Raw genomic sequence first — 6,069 nt, 5'->3', positions numbered from 1 at the left:
ATAGACGGTGGGGGAGGGGGCCTCCGTCAGCCGCTTCTGGCAAGTGCTAGAGCCACGGAGCACAACATCGGACATTTTAGAAGCCGGCTCCGCGGAGGGACGTCGCTCCAGTGGCTAAGCGGGGGATGGAACCCTCGCGGACAGTGTGGTCTCAGGACCCTCGGGGTCACAGAAAGACCGGGGGTGCCTGAGTGCAGCAGAGCTCCCAGGTATCGGAGCGGGGAAGCCGGCTGCAGAGACGGAGCCGAGGCGCGGGCTCTCAGCTCGGGGTGGCCATAAACTGTGATCCGCGGCCCAGTCGGGCCACTGCTCCTCCAGCAGGGACCCAACAAGCGGCAGAGCCGGGGAGACTCCCCTTCCTCCCCTGGGAGGAGCGGCACGGGAGCGCACCCCAGGGATCTGCTGGGTTTGGAGACTCCACACGGGGTCGGGTGCCAGAGATAGAAACGCTCGGTCACAGGCCGGGTGAGCACGGAGTGAGGCTGGAGACCAGGGACACGGGAGTGACTGCTTTTCTCTGGGGGCGCACTGAGGAGCGGGGCCCCGAGTTCTTGGCTCCTCCGGGCAGGGATTGGGAGGCCATCATTTTCACCCTGGTCCTCCAAAGCTGTACCAGAGCTTGCAGGGAACAAAAGCTCCTGAGAGCAAACCCGAGCAGCTTGCTTAGCCCGGACCGACAAGGGCGGGGCAATTTCGCCTCCGGCAAAGACATTTGGGAACCACGGCAACAGGCTCCTCCCCCAGAAGATCAGCACGAACAGCCAGCAAGCCAAGAACAAGTTTACCGATCAAGGAGAACGGGAGAACTCCAGCGCTAGGGGAATACTGCACATAGAATTCATGGCTTTTTTTACCATGATTCATTAGTTCATCAAACTTAATTTTTTTTACTGTTTTTTTTTAATTATTTATTTTTCTCTTTTTCAACCAACATATTATCAATCACTTTTTAAAAAACACATTTTTTATTTTTCATTTATAGAGTCATATTTTATCCCTTCATAGTAGTTACTCTTATTTTTGGCATATATATATAAACTGTTCTCTCTTTAAAATTTTGAGATACAGTTTCTTCTAACAGATCAAAATATACCCTATATCACTAGTGTATGGCTTTGTTCTAGTCTCCTGCCTGATCACATTCTCTCCCTTTTTTTCTTTTTAAATCTTCTTCTTTCTTTTTTCAAACAACTTATCTTATCAATTCCTTTTATAAGATCTTTTATAATTTTCATCTTTACAGTCATCTTCCATCACTTCATTGTATCAACCCTTATTTTGTACATATATGTCTTTCTTCCTTTAAAATTTTAAGAGGCGCTTTTTTCTAACAGACCAAAATATGCCCAAAATCTAGTGTGTGGCACTGATCTATGCACTAGCCTGATCATATTTGATCATATTTTGCTTTTTTTGTATTGTTCTGTTTTTGTTTTTATCATTTTTTTCCTCTTTCTTTCCCTTTCTTTTCCCCTGGTTTCAGGTCTTTTCTGATTTGTATAGAGTATATTTGCTGGGGACATTGTTAACCTGTTAGCATTTTGTTCTCTCATTCATCTATTCTCCTCTGGACAAAATGACAAGACGAAAAAAATCACCTCAGCAAAAAGAACAAGAGGTAGTACCGTCTGCCAGAGACCTACTCAATACGGACATTAGTATGATGTCAGACCTAGAGTTCAGAATCATGACTTTAAAGATACTAGCTGGGCTTGTAAAAACCATGGAAGTTATTAGAGAAACCCATTCTGGAGAAATAAAAGAACTAAAATCTAACCAAGTTGAAATCAAAAAGGCTATTGATGAGGTGCAATCAAAAATGGGGGCACTAACTGCTAGGATAAATGAGGCAGAAGAGAGAATCAGTGATATAGAAGACCAAATGATGGAAAATAAAGAGGCTGAGAAAAAGAGAGAGAAACAACTACAGGATCACGAGGGCAGAATTCGAGAGATAAGTGATACGATAAGACAAAACAACATTAGAATAATTGGGATCCCAGAAGAAGAGGAAAGAGAGAGAGGGGAAGAAGGTATATTTGAGCAAATAATAGTTGAGAACTTCCCTAATGTGAGGAGGAAACAGGCATCAAAATCCAGGAGGCACAGAGAACCCCTCTCAAAATCAATAAAAACAGGTCATATAGTAAATCTAATAGTAAAGCTTATGAGTCTCCGAGACAAAGAGAAAATCCTGAAAGCAGCTCGGGAGAAGAGATACGTAACCTACAATGGTAGAAATATTAGATTGGCAACAGACCTATCCACAGAGACCTGGCAGGCCAGAAAGGACTGGCAAGATATCTTCAGAACACTAAACGAGAAAAATATGCAGCCAAGAATACTATATCCAGCTAGGCTCTCATTGAAAATTGAAGGAGAGATAAAAAGCTTCCAGGACAAACAAAAACTAAAGGAATTTGCAAACACAAAACCAGCCCTCCAAGAAATATTGAAAAGGGTCTTCTAAGCAAAGAGAGAGCCTAAAAGCAGCATAGATCAGAAAGGAACAGAGACAATATACAGTCACAGTCACCTTACAGGCAATACAATGGCACTAAATTCATAGCTTTCAATAGTTACCCTGAATGTAAATGGGCTAAATACCCCAATCAAAAGACACAGGCTATCAGATTGGATTAAAAAACAAGACCCATCGATATGCTGTCTGCAAGAGACTTATTTTAGACCCAAAGACACCCCCAGATTGAAAGTGAGGGGGTGGAAAACCATTTACCATGCTAATGGACACCAAAAGAGAGCTGGGGTGGCAATCCTTATATCAGACAAATTAGATTTTAAGCCAAAGACTGTAATAAGAGATGACAAAGGGCACTATATCTTACTTAACGGGTCTATCCAACCAGAAGATCTAACCATTGTAAATATCTATGCCCCTAACATGGGAGCAGCCAATTATATAAGGCAATTAATAACAAAAGCGAAGAAACACATTGACAACAATACAATAATAGTGGGGGATTTTAACACCCCCCTGACTGAAATGGACAGATCATCTAAGCAAACGATCAACAAGGAAATAAAGATTTTAAATGACACACTGGACCAAATGGACTTCACAGACATATTCAGAACATTCCATCCCAAAGCAACAGAATACACATTCTTCTCTAGTGCCCATGGAACATTCTCCAGAATTGATCACATCCTAGGTCACAAATGAGGTCTCAACCAGTACCAAAGACTGGGATTATTCCCTGCATATTTTCAGACCACGATGCTATGAAACTAGAACTCAATCAAAAGAGGAAAGTCGGAAAGAACTCAAATACATGGAGGCTAAAGAGCATCCTAGTAAAGAATGAATGGGTCAACCAAGAAATTAAAGAAGAATTAAAAAAATTCATGGAAACCAATGAAAAGGAAAACACAACTGTTCAAAATCTTTGGGACACAGCAAAGGCAGTCCTGAGAGGAAAGTATATAGCAATACAAGCCTTTCTCAAGAAACAAGAAAGGTCTCAAATACCCAACCTAACCCTACACCTAAGGAGCTGGAGAAAGAACAGCAAATAAAGCCTAAACCCAGCAGGAGAAGAGAAATAATAAAGATCAGGGCAGAAATCAATGAACTAGAAACCAAAAGAACAGTAGAACATTTCAACAAAACTAGGAGCTGGTTCTTGGAAAGAATTAACAAGATTGATAAAACCCTGGGCAGACTTACCCAAAAGGAAAGAGAAATGACCCAAATCAACAAAATCATGAAGGAAAGAGGAGAGATCACAACCAACACCAAAGAAATACAAACAATTATAAGAACCTATTATGAGCAACTCTATGCCAGCAAATTAGATAACCTGGGAGAAATGGGTTCATCTTAGAGATGTATCAACTACCAAAATCGAACCAGGAAGAAATAGAAAACCTGAACAGACCTCTAACCACAAAGGAAATTGAAGCAGTCATCAAAAATCTCCCAACAAACAAAAGCCCAGAGCCAGATGGCTTCCCAGGGGAATTCTATCAGCCATTCAAAGAAGAATTAATGCCTACTCTCCTGAAACTGTTCCAAAAAATAGAAATGGAAGGAAAACTTCCAAACTCATTTTATGAGGCTAGCATTACCTTGATCCCCAAACCAGACAAAGACCCCATCAAAAAGGAAAATTACAGACCAATATCCTTGATGAACATGGATGCAAAAATTCTTACCAAAATACTAGCTAATAGGATCCAACAGACAATTAAAAGGATTATTCACCACGACCAAGTGGGATTTATCCCTGGGCTGCAAGGATGGCTCAACATCTGCAAACCAATCAACGTGATACAATAAATTAACAAAAGAAAGAACAAGAATCATATGATCCTCTCAATAGAAGCAGAAAAAGCATTTGACAAAGTACAGCATCCTTTCTTGATCAAAACTCTTCAGAGTATAGGGATAGAGGATACATACCTCAGTATCATAAAAGCCATCTATGAGAAACCTACAGCGAATATCATTCTCAATGGGGAAAAGCGGAGAGCTTTTCCCCTAAGGTCAGGAACGCGGCAGGGATGTCCAGTCTCACCACTGCTATTCAACATAGTATTAGAAATCCTAGCCACAGCAATCAGACAACAAAAAGAAATCAAAGGCATCCAAATCAGCATAGAGGAAGTCAAACTCTCACTCTTTGCAGATGATATGATACTGTATGTGGAAAACCCAAAAGACCCTACCCCAAAACTGCTAGAACTCATACAGGAATTCAGTAAAGTAGCAGGTTATAAAATCAATGCACAGAAATCAGTGGCATTCCTATACACCAACAACAAGCCAGAAAAGAGACAAATCAAGGAGTCAATCCCATTTACAATTGCACCCAAAGTCATAAGATACCTAGGAATAAATTTAACCAAAGAGGCAAAGGATATGTACTCAGAAAACTATAAAATACTCATGAAAGAAATTGAAGAAGACACAAAGAAATGGAAAAATGTTCCATGCTCATGGATTGGGAGAACCAACATTGTGAAGATGTCAATGCTACCTAGAGCAATCTACACATTCAATAGGATCCCCATCAAAATACCATCCACCCTTTTCAAAGAAATGGAACAAATAATCCTAAAATTTGTATGGAACCAGAAGAGACCCCGAATAGCCAGAGGAATATTGAAAAAGAAAAGCAAAGCTGGCGGCATCACAATTCCGGACTTCCAGCTCTATTACAAAGCTGTCATCATCCAGACAGTATGGTACTGGCACAAAAACAGACACATCAATCAATGGAACAGAATTGAGAACCCAGAAATGGACCCTCAACTCTATGGTCAACTCATTTTGACAAAGCAGGAAAGAATGTCCAATGGAAAAAAGACAGTCTCTTCAACAAATGGTGTTGGGAAAATTGGACAGCCACATGCAGAAGAATGAAACTGGACCATTTCCTTACACCACACACAAAAATAGACTCCAAATGGTTGAAAGACCTAAACGTGAGACAGGAGTCCATCAAAATCCTAAAGGAGAACACAGGTAGCAACCTCTTCAACGTCAGCCGCAGCAACTTCTTCCTAGAAACATCGCCAAAGGCAAGGGAAGCCAGGGCAAAAATGAACTATTGGGATTGCATCAAGATAAAAAGCTTTTGCACAGCAAAAGAAACAGTCCACAAAACCAAAAGACAACCGACAAAATGGGAGAAAATATTTGTAAATGACATATCAGATAAAGGGCTAGTATCCAATATCTATAAAGAACTTTTCAAACTCAACACCCAAAGAACAAATAATCCAATCAAGAAATGGGCAGAAGACATGAACAGACATTTTTCCAAAGAAGACATCCAAATGGCCAACAAACACATGAAAAAGTACTCAACATCGCTTGGCATCAGGGAATTCCAAATCAAAACGTCCATGAGATACCACCTCACACCAGTCAGAATGGCTAAAATGAACAAATCAGGAAACAACAGATGTTGGCAGGGATGCGGAGAAAAGGGAACCCTCCTACACTGTTGGTGGGAATGCAAGCTGGCGCAACCACTCTGGAAAACAGTATGGAGGCTCCTCACACAGTTGAAAATAGAGCTACCATACGATCCAGCAATTGCA

The sequence above is a fragment of the Callorhinus ursinus genome, unplaced genomic scaffold (genome assembly GCF_003265705.2).
Source record: "Callorhinus ursinus isolate GAN/ISIS: 27379988/994484 unplaced genomic scaffold, GSC_fseal_2.0 scaffold36, whole genome shotgun sequence".
Lineage (NCBI taxonomy): Eukaryota > Metazoa > Chordata > Mammalia > Carnivora > Otariidae > Callorhinus > Callorhinus ursinus.
This window is presented reverse-complemented; position numbering follows the sequence as displayed.